This window comes from Leopardus geoffroyi, chromosome D1 (genome assembly GCF_018350155.1).
Source record: "Leopardus geoffroyi isolate Oge1 chromosome D1, O.geoffroyi_Oge1_pat1.0, whole genome shotgun sequence".
Classification (NCBI taxonomy): Eukaryota; Metazoa; Chordata; class Mammalia; order Carnivora; family Felidae; genus Leopardus; species Leopardus geoffroyi.
In genome coordinates, this window is record NC_059329.1 from 73,580,402 (window position 1) to 73,599,389 (window position 18,988).

The 18,988-nt window shown below is 38.1% G+C and overlaps 1 protein-coding gene across 1 annotated transcript in view; it reads right to left on the reverse strand.

The window, feature by feature from the left end:
* Positions 1–18,988, reverse strand: part of PIK3C2A (phosphatidylinositol-4-phosphate 3-kinase catalytic subunit type 2 alpha) — a 197,658-nt gene that overhangs the window by 176,979 nt on the left and 1,691 nt on the right. Inside the window, exon 2 of the mRNA XM_045484660.1 lies at positions 17,342–17,429. The gene's annotated coding sequence lies outside the window, so the exon portion shown is untranslated. The remainder of the gene's footprint in view (positions 1–17,341; positions 17,430–18,988) is intronic.

An 18,988-nucleotide genomic window follows, 5' to 3' on the forward strand; every position in this document is an offset into this window, starting at 1 on the left:
GTCATGATTTTACCTTTTCAAAAAGTGCATACTTTTAACTATTTTGGAGGTTATCCACCAGCATGTCCAATGGATTTACATGAAAGGGCCAGGTAAAATACACTGCTGGAGAAGTGTACCTCATGGCTGGCTTAAGCCCAGATACTTATTTTTTGACACATAGAAGTGAATGCTAAGTGGCCCTAGAACTTTAATTTGCCTGACTCTCTGTTTCTCTAGTTTCTTTCTTTTATTTTTAATGTTTATTTATTTATTTATTTTGAGAGAGAAAAATTGCTCATGTGCTGGAGAGAGAGAGAGAGACCATGCACAAACTGGGAAGGGGCAGAGAAAGAGGGAGAGAGAGGACCCCAGCAGGCTTCATGCTGTCAATGCAGAGCCCAATGCCAGGATTGATCCCACAAACCGTGAGATCATAATCTGAGCAGAAATCAAGAGTCAGATACTCAACTGACTGAGCCACCCAAGTGCCCCTGTTTTTCTAGTTTCTTATCTCCTCTACTAATTTTGTGCTGTATTTATTTATAATTTTTTAAAGTAAATTTGTTAACGTTTATTTATTTTTGAGAGAGAGACAGAGCATGAGTGGGGAAGGGGCAGAGAGAGAGGAAGACACAGAATCCAAAGCAGGCTCCAGGCTTTGAGCTGTCAGCACACAGCCTGATGTGGACTCAAACCCATGAACTAGGAGGTCATGACCTGAGCCCAAGTCAGTCACTCAACCGACTGAGCCACCCTGGTGTCCCTGTGCTTTATTTTTTGTTTCTGTATATTTTATGGCTGATAAGTTATTCTTCAAACTTGACAGCCATGATTGGGAATGTGGTTTTAAAGTCTGACCATTTGGTGAAATATGCAGATGGATGATACAGATCTATTTCTGTTGGATAAGAGAAAACAGAGATCTGGTTTGTTGGTCTTGTTTGTCTGTCTGCTTTAAGATCACTCACAGCTGAAGGGGTATTAGCTTCACACCAGGAGGGGTAACAACTTTTGATATCTAAAGTAGTGAGTTTTTGTGTTTCTATGTTTACTCTTCAGTTGTGTCTGAAATTGTAGATTTAGAGCTAGAAATCTAGGTCTGTGTGTACCCATTTGTATGTAACTTAGAAAGCCCTTTATTTCTTGTAGAAGTGTGAAATGCCTTCCTATCTCTGGAAGATATTAATAAAGTAGTTTAGGAAGTCTTCTAAATTAAAAGAGCTCTTTTCTGGTTGGCTTATAGAGACAGCTAAGCACTCATATAAATCAACTATTCCTAAAATTCCCTTAAATAAGGAAATCAAACATCTATTTAAGTGTGCTGACTAAAAAAATTCTAACAGAAACTAACTCAGAAACATTTTAAGAATCCAAGTTCACATAAGGACACCTGGGTGGCTCAGTTGGTCGAGCATGTGACTCTTGATTTCAGCTCAAGTCATGATCCCAGGGTTGTGGGATCAAGCCCCATGTCAGGCTCTGCACTGAGCATGGAGCCTGCTCGATTTTCTCTTTCTCCCTGCTGCTCACGTTCATGTGCTCTCTCTCGCTCTCTCTCAAATAAAAAATAATAAATAAATTAAAAAAAATCCAAGTTCACATAATTAAGGTAAACCTTTGGCGAATGAGGGTGCAGATGAGGCAAAACTTTTCCTCTACCCTCTTAAGGTCTCTGACTGGCTTGAGAATTAAGTTGACATAGATTAAGAAAGGAAAAATATACAAATTTTATTTTTACATTTACATGAGAAACTTTACAGGAAAATGAAGACCCCAAAAAAGTGGTTAGGCCTAAGTGTTTATATACCAGGTTGAACAAAAAGCAGTAATTGTGAACAAGTAACTAAAATAAATATACGGGGAAGCTCAAGGAAGGTAGGATTATTTTAACAAAATTTGTTTGTACAGATTTCTTGTGACCTCGATTTCCTATCTGTGGCAATAGGATGTTCTTTTCCTCCAGGTAGAGAGAGGACATCTTTCACATGGAGTTTTATCTCCTGCTTGCAGGAAGAAAAGGGGAAGTCAGAGTGCCCTTCTTATACCTACTTTTTTTCAAGTGCCTTTAGCTCAAAATAATCAGTAGGCCAAATCAGCATATTTTGAGGTGGCATCTTCTGAATCCCTTCAAGACTCATTTAACAATTTTGGTTTTAGAAAATAGCTATTGCTTTTCTCTGATTTATCCGTGTTAAGTAAAATACAAACATACATTTTGTTCTACTTGGATTTGTTTATCCTAAACATATGGAGGTTTACTGACCAAATAAGCTAACATTACTTCTATATCCCATTAATAAAGAAAAAATCAGCCCTTGCCATCCAAGAACTGTCCTGGTGCTATCAGCTGCTGGGCCTCAGTGTTGCTATGAGCTAGCCTGGCGGTCACAGGTAGATCTTGATGGTCTTCTGCTGAACATGAGCTATTTCATAGAACATCAACATCAGATAAGGCCACTCTATGACCATGATAGATTAAGACAAAAACAAGCCCATTCCAAGAATCATATCCAAACACAGACAAAACAAGAACATTGTCCGAGCCATAAAATACCAAATATCTCCCTATACCAGGTAGAATGAGTGACTGATGCTGCTTTACCAATTATAGTTCTAGGCTTGCTTTAGTTTGCCCTCCCTATGAATAAGATTTATTGAGATACTCATAGAATTGTCCCTACTTTCTGACAAGACCCAACCTAGAGTAAACCCTTTTCCCAAATCACCCACCCAAATCTCAAGTTCTGTCAGTCCTTTCTAACACCCTTTTACTGAGCCACCCCACGGTTGCCCATCATATATGCTCCCTCCTGCTTCAATGAGTTATAAACCAAACTTGTTCTACTCTAGGAGTGTTCCTGGTCATCTTTGACTAGTGGGCATTAATGATGTTTAAGATTATGAAATAGAAAATTGTGTTCAACTAAATTGAATCATTAAAATGACAAATGTTTTAATAGTAATTATATTTTTCAGTATGCATGATTTGTAGTAACCTGAAGTTAATTCCCAAGTTTTTAAACTTAAAACGTGGAACTGATACTAAGTTAATTGATGGATAATCATCAAATACCTAGATAACTTCTAAGTAATGTAGAATATTGCATCACTGATTATTACTAAGCATGGTTTAAGGTGTACATGGTTTTGCTTCTTTTTGTGTATTACAGTGGCTATAATAAACATGTTAATAAACATGTTCACTTTTGCTACTTTAAGAAGTTGAAAAGAGATGGAGAAGTATTACTTTATTGATCAGCTTTGCTAGTGTGCTAGAAAACTCCTGTACAACAGGTAGATCTCACTTATCCATCCTTCCAGTTTTTTTTGTGCAATAGAATTTAGTTAACTTTGGTTAAAGGTTAGTCAACATAGGGGCTCCTGGGTGGCATAGCTGGTTGAGCATCTGACTCTTGATTTCAGGTCAGGTCATGATTTCACACTTCATGGGTTTGAGCCCCACATTGGGCTCTGTGCTACATAACAGTGCAGAGCCTTGCTTGGGATTCTCTCTCTCTATCTCTCTGCCCCTCCTCTGCTCTCTCTCTGTCTCTCAAAAACAAATAAACATTAAAAAAAAGTTAGTCAATATAAATGATTGAGTCTATTCCAGGAGCAATACTTACAGAGAAATATAATGTATGCCTTTTTGTTTTTCAAGAAAAAATAATAGCTTTTGTTCTAAAGCAGAGATTCTCAAAGTTTTTAGTCTCCAGATTCCTTTGTACTTATACTTATCATATTGGAAATCAAACCAAGAAAATTTTAAAGACTTTTATTGATTTATTTACAGTTAGCAATGATGATTCCATGCAATAAATAACATCTAAGTATTATAAAATAGCTTTGACTTCATGGTTCTGAAAGAGAACCAATGACCTAAATTATAAAGTGTCAGTTTATTCCAGAATATTAAAAAGCACAGTGAAAGACAAAACTTAAAAAGTTGATTTTATTTTCCTTATGTCCACTTGGGCTGCACAGCAAAAGAAACCATTGACAAAATGAAAAGGCAACCTATAGACTCTCAAAACTGTTAAAATGGCTATTATTATAAAAACAGAAGATAGCAAGTGTTGGTGAGGATGTGGAAAAGGGGGAACCCTGGTATACTGTTGGTGGTAATGTAATGGTACAGCCATTATGGACATTAGCATGGAAATTCCTGAAAAAGTTAAAAATAGATCCATCCTATGATTCAGCAATCACACTTTTGAATATTTATCGAAAGGAATTGAAATCAGGATCTTGGGGAGAGATAACTACACTTTCAGGTTCACTGGGGCATTATTCATAATAGCCAATATATGGAAATAATAAAAATTTTCATCAATAGATGAAAAGATAAAGAAAATGTGATACATACAAACAATGGAATATTACTCAGCCCTAAAAAGGAAAAAAATCCTGCCATTCACAACAACATGGATGGACCTGGAGGACATTACACCAAGTAAAATAAGCCATAAAAAGACAAATACTGATGATCTTACTTATATGTGGAATTTAAGATAGTCCAACTCACAGAAGTAGAGAGTAGAATGATGGTTACCAGGGGCTGGGGAGAGGGGAAAATGGGGAGGTGATGGCCAAAGGGTCAAATTCCAGTTAAGTAAGATAAATAAGTACTGAAGATCTATTATACAGCATGGTGCCTATAGCTAACAGTCCTGTATCATACATTTAAAATGTTCTATTTTAGAACATACATTTAAAATGTTCTATTCTAGAGTAGATCTTATGTTAAGTGTTGTTACCACACATGCACGCACACACACACACACACTCACACACACACAACACTAACAACAACAACAACAGTAAAGAAGTTGGGAGGAAACTTTGGGAAATGATGGATATGTGTGACCTTGATGGTGGTGATGGTTTCATAGGTATCTACTTATCTCCAAACTGTATTTGTTGAATTGAGCTGTATATGTTAAATATGTATAGCTTTTTATATGTCAGTCATAGCTCAATAAAGTAGCAAAAAAAAGTAAAAAAAATTTTGTTTACAGTTCTTTTGGGCTTTAGCCTAAGTATATATATCCCAAAATACTGTGGTCAAAAGTTACCTGAGTTACTAACTTTTTTATCTTTGAATTTTGGCCACACTCTGTGGTCTGACCTAGTTCATGATTCCTTAGGGGCTAATTTCATACCCAAGGAAAATCCCAAACCAATCTATAGCCCAAAATGGAACCCACATCTAAGATCAAACCTGCTGCCCAGTCTAAACATTCAGGTCAGAAACCGGTTTATAATTCAGTCAGAATCGCAGCAGTACCATTCTCAATACAATGCGGTACCCAGATTCGTATTGGCATAGATAAACAACCATGTTGTCCTTACCTAAGAGATCAGCTCAACTCGGAGCATAGTATGTGCCAGTACAGCTTGACACAGACACCAAACCACTCCTGACTAACCTAGATTAGAATCAAAGCCTGGTTTAGGATGGCCTAGAGCCCAGAATATGCTAGCTCATTCCCAGACTCATTCCTTTATTAATTTGTTCAATAAATGTTTATTGTAGGCTTACTAGCTTCTAAGCACTGTGGTAGGTATTAATGCTTATCTTGGCATGGGAGCATTCCTGAGAGGCCTGCATCACCCTGGACACCAAAACGCACAATCTAGCTCCTCTTCCTGGGTAGTCAACACTTCTCGACTGGTGTCATCAGATAAGTTCTCACAGAATTTTCTCATGACATCATATGGCGATTTTTTATTACATAATAGCAAGTTCCATCATAGCCCCACCCGTAACCTTTTGACCCAGTAGATTTCTATATCTCCCTAGGACCATTCATTCAACAAATATTTATTAAATGTCTTTAGATTACTAAACCCTGGAGACACAAAAATACTGCCTTTAAGTAACTCACTGTCTTGATTTTTACCGAAGGAGATGAACACATTAAAAGAAAAGCCTACTCTGGTTCTATAACAAAAGTATAACTTCTTTAATAAAGGTATCTTCAAAATTCTATGACAGCCTAATGGAGGAGTTCTTTCTTAATGCTAGGAGGGCATGGTTAGGGAAAATGATTTCTCCACTGTTCCTTGAAGAATGAGTAGGAGTTTAGTGAGAGAGAAAGACGTTCCAAGAAAAGAAGCAGTCTGAACCAGGGCATATAGACAGTAAGGAGAATAGGATGGTCCAAGGACAAATAATAGGAGATGTTATGGAATATCTTATCCTTGGAAGACATAAAGGTTTATACCACTTGAGGATAATAAGATTTGTTCTACACCTGACCCAAGGATGTTTGACACCAAAGATATATCTGACAACAGACATATAATAAGAATTATGCCAATATTAATGAATTTTGGGGAAAAGTATCTTATAAATTGATTTCTGCTGATACAGCTTAATTTCTTTATTTTTTAATTTTATTTTTTATTTTTTAAAATTTACATCCAAATTAGTTAGCATATAGTGAAACAATGATTTCAGGAGTAGATTCCTTAATGCCCCTTACCCACTTAGTCCATCCCCCCTCCTACAACCCCTCCAGTAACCCTCTGTTTGTTCTCCATATTTATGAGTCTCTTTTGTTTTGTCCCCCTCCCTGTTTTTATATTATTTTTGTTTCCCTTCCCTTATGGCCATCTGTTTTGTCTCTTAAAGCCCTTGTATGAGTGAAGTCATACGATTTTTGTCTTTCTCTGACTGACTAATTTCACTTAGCATAATACCCTCCAGTTCCATCCACGTAGTTGCAAATGGCAAGATTTCATTCTTTTTGATTGCCGAGTAATACTCCATTGTGTATATGTGTATATATATATATATATATATATATATATATATATATACACACACCACATTTTCTTTATCCATTACATTTGGGCTCTTTCCATACTTTGGTTATTGTCGATAGTGCTCCTATAAACATGGGGGTGCATGTGTCCCTTTGAAACAGCACACCTGTATCCTGTGGATAAATGCCTAGTAGTGCAATTGCTGGGTGGTATGGTAGTTCTATTTTTAGTTTTTTGAGGAACCTCCATACTGTTTCCCAGAATGGCTGCACCAGCTTGCATTCCCATTAATTTCTTTTTAATGTTTTTAATTTATTTTTGAGAGAGACAGAGCACAAGTGGGGGAGGGGCAGAGAGAGAGGGGGACACAGAATCTGAAGCAGGCCAGCACAAAACCCAATGAGGGGCTTGAACTCATGAACCATGAGATCATGACCTGAGCTGAAGTTGGACACTCAACCAACTGAGCCACCCAGGCACCCCTTTCATTTCTTGATTAATGAATAAATTGCAAAGCTCTCAAATACATAATATGGGCAAAATGCTCTGAGGTCAGAGTGGCAGAATCAGAAAGAATATTCTTGGGAATAAACGGGCAGGATATAAATATTCTGCTGCTTCTATCCTTGTCACAATGATTTTTATAAGGTCTGTATACCTTTTTATATCAGAGATTGCCTTTCCGTCCTATGACATACTTCCTCAACATCGACTCAGCTTTTTGTTATATGGAATTCACCAAACCAGTGTCACAAACTTAAATGCCTATAAGTGCTAGGTGGATAATATGAGTAAAGCTGGCTAAGTGGGGACTGGTAAACTAAAAGTATCTGCTTTGCCCAAAGAAGGAAGCTGTTATATTGCTACAGCTAGCTGCTGCCATGTAGGAAGGCAGACAAAGCATTGTCAGAACTCCAACATTTTCAAGAGAAGCCAAAAATTCTGATTTTTATTATGGAAACTCCCAATTTGGCAACTAACTGGGAAAAAACCCAGCCCACTAAGGAGGCCAACAAAACAAGTCTATGGGCCTGATTCTACTCCTGGGCACCAGTTTGTGAGACTTTGTCTAAACTTTTCGTAGTTTTCTGTGATATCATACTTGAAAGAATGAAGGACTGTTCCATTTCCTTCTGACATTACTGATTTCCCAAATATGGACTCACCCCTCCTCCTCTTGTGCAGTACTATTTTGTACCACCTTCTAGTGATTTCAGAGTTTGCCCAACCCTTGAGGCATCAAATTTTACCCCTCTCCTTGTGCTATCATGAACTATGCTAACAGTCTTCCCTCCACTCTTGTCTAGCCACACCCTTAATGACAAATGAATGGCCCTACCACCTTGGAAACACAACTCATTCCTCCATATCGTTGCAATCCTTTGCATATCTCTTTGTATCAACCCTTGTGTCATGATGATGACATGATGGTGACCTCATCCCAGGACTGCAACTTGTGATGGGGAGTTGGAAGATAACCATTTGTATGGCATCACAAAAGGATGACATTGTTTGGGAAAGTTTCATGATGTCATATAAGAAAATGTCTGCATTAACATGGGGCACCTGGGTGGCTCAGTTGGTTGAGTGTCTGATTCTTGATTTCAGCTCAGGTCATGATCCCAGGGTCGTGGGATTGAGCCCCATATTGAGCTCTGCACTGGGCATGGGCCTGCTTAAGATTCTCTTGCTCTCTAAAAAAAAAAAAAAAAAAAAGAAAGAAAGAAAAGAAAAAAGAAAATGTTTGCATTAACAAAGATTTTTGAAAGAATCATCAAAGTTACAGAAGGATGCTTAAAAATTGTGATTTAGATCCTTCAGAGTGAGTAAAAAGTATAAACTTAGTTTTCCAAGTATTTCAGGTTAACTTTTATCCTAATTTATTTTTATAGAAGATCTTGAAAGAGATTCTGCTCTCTGGATATACTGTCTGTTTCTTAACGGGAGCGAGAGGTTATCATTTTCATGGAATGAAAATCCAGAGATTAGAAATAAGATTTATTTTACTGTAGTCACTGCACATTTTAAGGCTTTTTGCTGGGAGGAAAGAAAATTATCAATGTAGCACACAATATTTATTTGATAATGTTCCTTACTACAGCATGACTAAATTTTATTCTCACTAAATTTTTATAATCCATGGAATATATACCTCAGGATTCTTCACACTAGTTTATTCTTTTTTTTTTTTTTTTAAGATTGTTAAGTGGGAGTAGGATTATTGTTTTAAGGATATTATAAAATTTTGGGGGTATGAATAGACTAATTTGTAAAGTAAGAGACTCTTGAAATTATGGTCATTATAACATGGATCTAGATATTATGACTTCCTGTTATTAATATTTATCTCCTATATGTTAATCACTATAATATCAGTAGGCAGAGAATACAATTTCCATTCTATTTCTAAAGAAAAAAATACAAAAACAAAAATCAAATCCCTTTGCTAAAACACTAAGAAAAAAAAATCCCTAACAACATAATGACCTAACATAATTAGGTGATCTTCCTTTCATCCATTCAACCAATATGTATTGTTTAAAAACTTTTTTAAATGTTTATTTAGTTTGAGAGAGAGAGAGAGAGAGAGAGAGAGAAAGACAGACAGAGCATGAGCAGGGGAGGGGCAGAGAGAGAGGGAGACACAAAATCTGAAGCAGGCTCTAGGCTCTAAGCTGTCAGTACAGAGCCTGATGTGGGGCTTGAACTCAGGAACCACAAGATTATGACCTGAGGCAAAGTTGGACGCTTAACCAAATGAGCCCCCCGGGAGCCCCTCAGCAAATATGTATTGATTGCCTACTATATGCATCAGACACTGTGCTACGCTCTGGGTAAATAGTGATAGACCAAATAAGATCGTATGGTCTAGTGAGAGAGGCAGATAAAAACAATTAAGGAAAGAAGTGTGTATATATGAATATCTATATATGTAAATGAATTTCACATATATATGCATACATACACACATACATATACTCTTAGGGAGAATAATAGAAAGGAAGAGAGGGAAATTACTTCAGATTGAGTGGTCAGAGAGGATTTTTCTGAGGCAGTGGCACTTGAATTCTAATAAGAAAGATCCAGCCATGTAAAATGTAGGGGAAACAGTGGTTATTGAAGTGTGTACAGCTTGGGCAAAAGCCTTAGCTTTTTTCTAAGAACAAAGAAACCAACACGGCTAGGGTATAGTAACTGAGAAGGGTTGTGAGAAATGAGGCTGAACGGAAAGATAGGAGACATCATGAAGAGCCTTGATAGAAGAGTAAGGAGTTTGGATAAGGAGCCATTGTTTTCTTTGTATTATGTTTTTATCTTAAAAAAATTTTTTTTAATGTTTATTTTTGTGAGAGACACAGAGCGTGAGTGGGGGAGGGGCAGAGAAAGAGAGAGAGAGGAGACACAGAATTAGAAACAGGCTTCAGGCTCTGAGCTGTCAGCACAGAGCCCGAAGTGAGGTCTGAAGCCACAGACTGCAAGATCATGACCTGAGCCAAAGTCGGAGGCTCAGGAGGGTCTATCGACTGAGCCTCCCAGGCACCCTGAAGCCACTGTTTTCATATAGAGCAGGGCTATGTTTTGAAGATCACCTCCGACTGCTGTGTGGAGAATGGATTGTAGGGGATCAAAGTGGGGCAGGATACTAGTTTGAGGCCATTTGCAGTATTCCAATGAGAAATGATGATGACTTGGGTGGGGCTGATAGCAGGAGAGAGAGATATCATGTACCTTGGAGGTAGAATCAACAGAACGTGTTGATGGATTAGTTAGGTAGTATGAAGGAAAACTAAGAATCAAGGATGACTCACAGGGTTGTGGCTTGAGCAACTGGGTGCGTACCATTTACTGAAATGAGAAAGATAGAATGCTGAATAGGTTCTCTGGGAAGCAGATGTTAAGACAGAGGTGTAAAAGGTTTATCAGGGAATAACACTACTAAAAGGAAAAGAAGCAGAAGCAGAATTGTGAAGAGGGAGGTCACAGAAAGTGATGCAAAGCTGATCATCTCTGCCAGCCTAATGGGGAGCTCCAGGGCAAAGACTACGAGCTAGTGGAGTTCTGCATTGGAGTAGGCCCTTGTACTACCACCTTGCTCGTTCACTGCCTGGAAGCCTCCCCAAGAAGAGTATGCTCTCAGTTATATTCTAAGAAGAGTGTAACGTTGGCTCTAAAGCTGAGGTGGACCCTGAAGCAAGTAAGAACTAGAGGCTGTCAGCTAACCACACTCCTCAGAGCTGGGCAGCCAGTCCTTTCTTGAAGGGGATGTTAGCAGTATATCTCCATGCCTCCCACAGGGAACAACAGGTAGGAAAAGATCAAGAACTTAGTTTTAGACAAGAGGGTGAATTAAGATAGTTAATTATATCATTGAGTCATCAAAAATGTATAGGGCTTCTCTAATAGGCCATTCAAATAGAAATGCCATGCACAGAGTTGGAGGCAGTCTAGAGTTTGAAAGAGATGTTTGGGCGGGAGATAACTGAGAATTAGCATAAGTATATTTAATGTAATGGACTGGCTGGGATCACTCAGTAAGATTCAAAATTGTTTTTAACCCTGAGAGGTATCATTTTTTTAGGGACTGCTTGGAGGTAATTGTGTTGTCAAATGGACCAGAGGGACAAGGGGGTAGGGTCTAGGAATGTAAAACATCCTGAAATACATGGCAAATCCTGCTCAATGGAGAAGTGCCCAACACAAAACACCAATAGTGCCCTTGTGTAAGAACTGGCCCTAGACAGAGAAGCGGTTCCAGAACCAACACCTGAGACATTCCAACTTTTAGAAGCTGGGTAATGGAGAAGAATGTTGCAAAGGAGACTGAAAGGAGTGTTTAGAAAGGTAGAAAGAAAACTAGGAGACAATGCTATCAGATGCCAAGAATGTAAAGTATTTAAAAGAGAGAGAAGTTAGCAGCAAAGAATTCTGCTAACAGTTGAACAAGATGAAGACAGGAAACTGTCCATTCAAAGGTGAGCAATCTAAGGGGAGTGGAGGAGATGAAAGCCAGATTGGCATAAACTGAGAGTAAAAGGGAGGGGAGCAAGTAGAGAAAGGAAATTTTAAAGGAATTTGAGCAAACAATAACCAGAGAAAGAATTTAGAGGGTGATTTGGAATCAAGGTAAGGATTTTATTTCAAATATTTTATTTTATTTTATTTTACTTTAATTCTATTCTTTTTATTTTTTTATTTTTTTATTCTATTCTATTTTTTTTTAATTTTTTTTTTCAACGTTTATTTATTTTTGGGACAGAGAGAGACAGAGCATGAACGGGGGAGGGGCAGAGAGAGAGGGAGACACAGAATCAGGAACAGGCTCCATGCTCCGAGCCGTCAGCCCAGAGCCTGACGCGGGGCTCGAACTCACGGACCGCGAGATCGTGACCTGGCTGAAGTCGGACGCTTAACCGACTGCGCCACCCAGGCGCCCCTATTCTATTCTATTTTTAAGTAGGCTCCATGCCCAGCATGGAGCCCAATAGTCTGGCTCAAACTCACAATCCTGAAATCAAGACCTGAGCTGAGGTCAAGAGTTGGATGCTTAACCAACTGAGCCATCCGAGTGCCCCTCAAATATTTTATTATGAAAGTTCTAAACACACAGAAAAATGGAACAAATTTCACAGCAAGTATCACTAAATTCTATAATAAAAATGTTACTCTATTTCCTTTATCAAATCTTTTTATCTATCCATAAGAAAGGGATTTTTAAAGATGGAAAACACTCTTAGAGCATGCCTAAGAGTGTGATTCAATAGGTAGAGGAGATAAATGATACAGGAAAGAAAGAGGATAGTCAAGTGAAAAAAGTGAAGTCCTTGAGAACTGAGTGAGGGGAATGGATTCAGAATATAAGTCAAAGGATTGCCTTTTATTGTTACAGAAGGAAAGAAAGGAAATGACTACAGAATCATGTAGGTTTGTGGATTTGGTAGTAGGAAAACGTGGCAGACACTACGCTGTTGCTTAATCAACAGCTCAGGCCCTCTTCTCTTGTGAATAGAGCCCAAAATTTGGCACCAGTGGCCCAGAACTAGGGAGTTAATAGTGACTGGTATCAGCCAGTCATGACAGTCGCATTCCCCTTTGCCAGATACTAACTATCCCATCATATCTTGCAGCTAAGAAAATGACCATATAACCTATTTCTAGTCCATGGAACTTAAGAGTTTTTTGCTGAGGGGGCTTCAGTGAAAGCTTTTCCTTTGCTAAGAAAAGGGGAAGGAACTTCTGATATAAAAGGACCTTTGTTGCTTTCCTCAAACTCCTATGTTTTTCCTATTTTTGAATGTGGTCAAGTTCATGATGCAGGAAGTATAATAGCCATCTTTCAACCTTCAATAAACTTGAAAATGAAAAGCTAGAGCTGAGAAAAGGAAAGAGACTATCATGACACTGTTTAGCAGCCGAAGCAATGCTGACCGCTATTTACCTCCAGACTTATGTTTTTTTGAGTTTATTTATTTACTTTGAAAGAGAGTGCGAGTGAGTGCATGCAAGTGGGGGAGGGGCAGAGAGAGAGAGAGAGAGAGAGAGAGAGAATCCCAAGCAAGCTCTGTGCTCAACGCAGGGTTCAGTTCCACAAACTGAGATGATGACCTGACTCAAAATCAAGGGTTGGATGCTTAACCGGACTGAGTCACCCAGGGACCCCCGCTCCAGACTTATTTTTATCACAGAAAAATAAACTCCAATTCATTGAAGCCTCTGTAGTCAGGTTTTATGTCATTTTAGCTGAATACAGATATAGAATACGAGGGAAGTATGGTTCTATTCCTTTTTTACTGCTGAACATCTCTTCCTAGCTTGATTCTGGTTATAGACTCTATTTCCAGGCCACAGGAATAGATACCTGATCTAAACAGAACTTAGATTCTTTCTGCTGAAAAATTTAAACTTAATTAGGAATATCCAAAGACATAAGGAGATAATCTATTATCCCTTCTAGAAAGAAGGCCCAAGATCTCTTGCCCCGGGAATTGTTTTCCTGCTTAGTCTGTCTTTGAGTTACTCAATTATCCTCTCAATAAATCTCCCTTTTCTTTAAGTTAGTTAGAATTGGTATCTGTTGTTTTAAACCAATGGTTCTCAAATAGGGAGATTTTGCCTTTTAAGGGATATCTGGCAATTTCTGGAGATATTTTTGGTTGCCACAACCGAGGGTGGTATTTTTGGCACCTAGAATGAAGATACCAGGGATGTGGGTAACATCTATAATACACAGTACAATCCCCTCAACAAAACATATTTGACGCAAGGTATCAGTAATGCTGTTGTTGAAAAATCCTGTTTTAAAACAAGATTTCCTTAACTTGTACAAGGAGCTTCTCAACAAAGTTGACTTAAGATCAAGTGAAAATGAGTGGGAATGTCAAATGGGAGGTCTAAGGAGCAAGAAACATGGAATGGCCTTCGTAAGCATGCAAGAGACAATATGCTAAACACTGGAAGATTGCTGGGCAGTGGTTAGAGTCTGTCTGAGGTTGGTGACCATGAATTTAGAGACATGGGTCTAATGATATTTCTCTAGCAATACAGAACTACATTGCTAGAGACAAGGAAAAGGAATATTTTGAGTTTATCCACGGCTGGGTTTTTCTTCAGGTGAGAGAAATACAGGGAAAGAAATACAAGGGAGTTGATGTTTATATGGGACTTATATTACTGATGAACCAGAGAAATTAAGCTAGATAATGAAGGAAGAAATAATGAGAGAGCTGATAATAAACACTGATGAGAAAGAAAAATTATGAAAATAATCCCATTTACAATTGCATCAAAAAGAATAAAATACCTAGAAAATAAATTTAACCAAGAAGATGAAATACCTATACACTGAAAACTGTAAGACATTGATGAAAGAAATTGAAGAAGACACAAATAAATGAAAAGATATTCCATGCTCATGGACTAGAAGAATTAATATTGTCAAAATTTCCATACTTACCCAAAGCAATCTATAGATTCAATATAATCCCTATCAAAATTCAAGTGATATTTTTTACAGAAATAGAACAATCCTAAAATTAATATGTAACCATAGAAGACCCCAAGTAGCCAAAGCAATCGAGAAAGAATAACAAAGCCAGAGGCTTCACACTTTCTGATTTCAAACTATATTAGAAAGCTATAGTAATCAAAACAGTATGGCATTGGCATAAAAACAGACATAATAGCTCAGTGGAACAGAATACCCAGAAATAAACTCATGCATATATGGCCAATTAATTATTGACAAAGGAGCGAAGAATGAACAATGGGAAAGGATAGATTCTTCAGTAAATGGTGTTGGGAAAACTAGACAGCAACAAGTCAAAGAATGAAACTGGACCACTATCTTACACCATAAACAAAAATCAATTCAAAATAGATTAAATACATAATGTAAACCTGATACCATAAAACTCCTACAGGAACTTCAACATAGGTGTAAGCACCTTAACACAGGTCTTGTTGATGACTTTTTAAATTTTTTTTTTCTTCTTTTTTTTTCCACGTTTTTATTTATTTTTGGGACAGAGAGAGACAGAGCATGAACGGGGGAGGGGCAGAGAGAGAGGGAGACACAGAATCGGAAACAGGCTCCAGGCTCTGAGCCATCAGCCCAGAGCCCGACGCGGGGCTCGAACTCACGGACCGCGAGATCGTGACCTGGCTGAAGTCGGACGCCCAACCGACTGCGCCACCCAGGCGCCCCAGTTGATGACTTTTTAGAACTGACACCAAAAGCAAAGGTAAGAAACACAAAAATTAACAAATGGGACTACATCACATATAAAAGTCTCTGCACAGCAAAGGAAACCATCAGCAAAATTAAAAGGCAATCTATGGAATGGGAGAAAACATTTGCAAATCATATGTCTGGTAAGGTGTTAATAACTAAATATATAAAGAACTCATACAACTCAATAGCCAAAAAAAAAAAAAAAAAAAAAAAAAAAGGAGTGCCTGGCTGGCTCAGGCAATAGAGCATGCAACTCTTGATCTCGGGGTCTGGGTTCAATCCCCATGTTGGGTGTAGAGATTACTTAAAAAAATATAATTTAAAAATTAGCAACAGACCTGAATAGACATTCAAATGGCCAACAGACACATGAAATGATGTTCAATATCATTAAGCATCAGAGAAATGCAAGTCAAAACCACAATGGAATATCACCTCACTGACATACCTGTTAGAATAGCTATTATCAAAAAGACAAGAAATAACAAATATTGGAAAGGATGTGGAAAAAAGGAAACCCTTGTGCACTGTTGGTAGGCGTGTGAATTGGTGCAGCCACCATGGGAAGTAATATGGAGGTTTCTTAAAAAATTAAAAATAGAACTACCATATGATCCAGCAATTCCACAACTGGGTATTTATCCCAATGAAATGAAAACACTAACTTGTAAAGATACCTGCATCTCCAAGTTCATTGCAGCATTATTTACAGTAGAAACAACCTAAGTGTTCACTAATGGATGAATGGATAAAGAGATTATGGTATTGATATACAATGGAATAATTTGGCCATAAAAACAAGAAAACCCTGCCATTTGCAACAGTGTGGATGGACCTTGAGGACATTATGCTAAATGAAATAAGTCAGATAGAGAAAGACAAATATCATATGATTTCACTTATGTGTGGAAAGTAAAAACAAAACTGAACTTAAAGACAGAACAGATTGTGGTTGCCAGATCTAGGGGGTGGGGAGTGGGTGAAATAGATGAAGGTGGTCAAAAGGTACAAACTTGCAGTTATAAAATAAATAAATCCTGAGGATGTAAAGTACAGCATGGTGACTACAGTTTAAAAATACTGTATTGCATTTTTAAAAGTTGCTAAAAGAGTAAATCTTAAGTCTCATCACAAGAAAATAATTTGTAACTATGTATGGTAACGGATGTTAACTAGACTTATTGTGGTGATTATTTCACAATATATACATATTGAATATATAATTTTGAAACATTATGTTGTCTACCTGAAACTAATATAATGTTATTTGTCAATTACATCTCAATGAAGAAAAAAAAAAAAAAGAAAAAAACCCCCGATGAAGTCACGTTGATCCAGACCAAGTGGTATCCCCTAGACCTTGTTAGAAATGCAGAATCTCAGGCCTCATTATAGATCTACTGAATCAGAAGCTGCATTTTAGCAAGATCCCCAGGTGATTTGTATGCACATTAGAAGCAATGGATTAGAGGATTTTATGAAGGTGAAAATTTTTGCACTGAGGATACTGAAAAGGTGATTCTGGCAGAATTTTCTAAATCAGCGGTTAGCAATTCTTTTTTCTATAAAGAGTTAGGTAGTAAATATTTTTAGTGTTGAGGGCCAAAAGGTCTCTGTTACAACCACTCAACCCTGCAATTGTAGTACAACAACAACCAGAGACAGTACATAAACAAATGAGTGTGAGTATGGCTGTGTTCCAAGAAAACTATTCACAAAAACAGGCAGTTGTTTGACTTGGTCCAAGGGCCATAGTTTTGGTCATAGTGCTGACCTCTGTACTAGATCTTAATAAAAATGAATAAGTCTTGGCTCCCAGATAGAGCGTACTATTGAGTTTTCTTGTGTCTGATTACTTACTTTCTCTTCAGTAAATACTCATGCCTGCCTCCCTCTACCTTCTTCTGAACACAATGAAGAGCTTGGCCAGCTGATGTTCTGTGGGATCCTAGAAGAATTGAGAAGTGTAAGAATTGAGGTATTAGGAAGCCAGATCTCCTTGACACCATTTTTTTTTCCTGCTGAAAATATCAACAGATGTGCAATGGGGGCAGGCTTCACATCAGCTGGTTCTCAGGAATTGTTCCCTTTCATTTTCTCCTGCCTCCAGTAAATTCATTTTGAGCTTCTCATCTGAGCTGAGGGAAATCAAGAAAGATACTTTATCCTTGCGTAGACCAGGTTGAGCAATAGCCCCTTGATGGCAGTGGCAGTGATAATCAGATAGGGATTCAAAGTTAACAGGCTGGGGGTGGGGGTGGGGGAAGGGAAGAGAATAATATCTACTGAGCATCTCCTTTTTTTTTTTTTTTAATTTTTTTTAACGTTTATTTATTTTTGAGACAGAGAGAGACAGAGCATGAACGGGGGAGGGGCAGAGAGAGAGGGAGACACAGAATCTGAAGCAGGCTCCAGGCTCTGAGCCATCAGCCCAGAGCCCGACGCGGGGCTGGAACTCAGGGACCGTGAGATCATGACCTGAGCTGCAGTCGGACGCCTACCGACTGAGCCACCCAGGCACCCCGAGCATCTCCTTTCTAACACTTTATATACATCATTCGAATCATTACAGTAAGTCCAATACTAAGATCCCAGGATACAGATGTAGAAACTGAAACCAATATTTTATCAAACATTAAAATAGCAGTTACTGTATGCCAGGCTGGTCTGCTTCACAAATATAAACTCATTTAATCTTTAGAACTCTAGAAGGGGAAACTATTATTGTCTCCATGTTATTTTTATTTTATTTTATTTTATTTTAATTTAATTTTTGAGAGAGCAAGCAAGCTTGAGCTGGGGAGAGGAGCAGAGGCAGAGAATCTTTTTTGTTAATGTTTATTTTGGAGAGAGTGCAAGCATGAGCGGGGAAGGGGCAGAGAGAGAGGGGGACAAAGGATCTGGAGCAGGCTCTGTGCTGACAGCTGACAGCCTGATGCGGGGCTTGAACTCATGAACCCTGAGATCATGACCTGAGCCCAGGTCAGATGCCTAACCGACTGATTCACCCAGGTGCCCCTTATTGTCTCCATATTAGATATGGGGAAATTATGCTATGGAGAGAGGTTAAGTAATTTGCCAGAGGAAATTAAGTTAATAAAGATAGAGCTGGGTTTTTAATCCAGGCAGGACTGGGACCCAGTTCTGATTCCAAAACCTTGTTTTTTCCCGCTTGTAATGTAATAATAGTATGTTCTCCAGTCTTCCTCCCCAATAGGAGATTTTCCATTGGTGCTAAACCCCCTAAATTTGGGGTTACCTATTAAGTAAAGTAACATTTCCTTATTAGTCCCATAATAGAGGATGTTTTCAGGGCTCATTATAACGTTTCTATTTTTCTCTACCACAAAACAACATTTATTAGTATAAGAGATGCGGCTGCCTGCTTTATATGCACATGACATTCTGAAATATTTTCCTCAGCAATTTCTCCTAATCCTGGATCTTGCTGGTTAATCTTTGTTTATCCTGTCTTCCTTGTCTTCTCTCTCTGTTCATGCCAGAATA